Source organism: Meleagris gallopavo, chromosome 15, assembly GCF_000146605.3.
Source record: "Meleagris gallopavo isolate NT-WF06-2002-E0010 breed Aviagen turkey brand Nicholas breeding stock chromosome 15, Turkey_5.1, whole genome shotgun sequence".
In the NCBI taxonomy this organism is placed as follows: domain Eukaryota; kingdom Metazoa; phylum Chordata; class Aves; order Galliformes; family Phasianidae; genus Meleagris; species Meleagris gallopavo.
The window spans coordinates 15,329,772-15,331,025 of NC_015025.2; positions in this window are offsets into that span (position 1 = coordinate 15,329,772).

Sequence of the window (1,254 nt, forward strand, 5' to 3'; positions counted from 1 at the left end):
CCAGTGCCCCAGCAGCAGGTCCTGCTCGGCTGATTGCAGAAGCGTGTGCCTCCAACGGAGCTGCTCCCAGCACGGCTGCCTCACGGAGCCCTACTTTTAATGCCTGCTCCTGATTTCAGCCTCCCAGGGCCAGCAGGAAGCCACATGGAGACATAAAATTGATTCCCTGGAAATGGTTTCTGGCACTGTCTTCGCTTTCTGTGCCATTTACATGCTGTTTCTAAGCAAGCTGTCAGTAAAGAACAGCTCAAAATCCAACTCGCCATCGAAATCACTGCTTTGTTAATACTTGGAGGAACGGGGAGCAGGGAAGGACACACAGTGACCACCAGCATCCCTGAACAGCACGTGGGAAGGCAAAGTCTGCCAAGGGGCATAGTGGGGCATTTCAGAGAGGAAAACCTGCACCCTTGTGCTCCGGGTGAGCAATGGGTTGTTCTGCACTTGTGCAAACAGCTACAGGATCCCGGGGACACTCAGCCCTGTCCCTGCCACATGCCAGCAGCACAGGTGGCAGTAATGGAACCACATGTGTTGCACTGCTTAAGTTTGCAGTCTAAATGCTTTTAACACTGTTCACACAAACATATGTACATCCACCACAGGTATGAGAGCACAGACCTAAATCTTAAAGATGCAAAACCCTGGCTAAGTTGACCGATAGCACCAGCACCAACAGCATTCTGCCTCAGCAGCCTCCTCAGGCTCTCACTGCTCCTTTGCTCTTCCAGTTCCCCCAGTTGCCAGTCCACTATTTTTCCTTCTGACTGCAGCATCTCATGTGATGAACATTTTTATATTGGGTTTAAGTTATATGGCAGCCCACACTGAAGGCAGAGGAACAGGTGTCAGCACGCGGCTCTCTGTGCCAAACACCCCAAAGAAGAGATCCTTATAGATAGATTCCTTAAAGGTAGAAATAAAATCATTGCATACAATTAGACCAAAATCAATTAGATATCTGTTTCTTATCCAGAGTTCACTGTGCAAGTCACCAGTACCCAGCAGGACTGAGTTTCCACGAAGCACCTGTGTTACCCAGCCAGATGCGTGCCTGCCATCTGCCTCACGCCAGAGCCCATCTCTTATTTTAACTCCACGTTAACTACAGAATGGCCGCCCTCTCCCTCTGCTGTTGCCCTCTGAGGACACAGCTGCTCCTGGCAGCAGGGGATGCAGGCAGCAGTTTGTCCCGCTCTCCTGCAGGAATGCAGAACTTGTCCATAACTTCTCCACAGAAAACTCAGTGTTGTT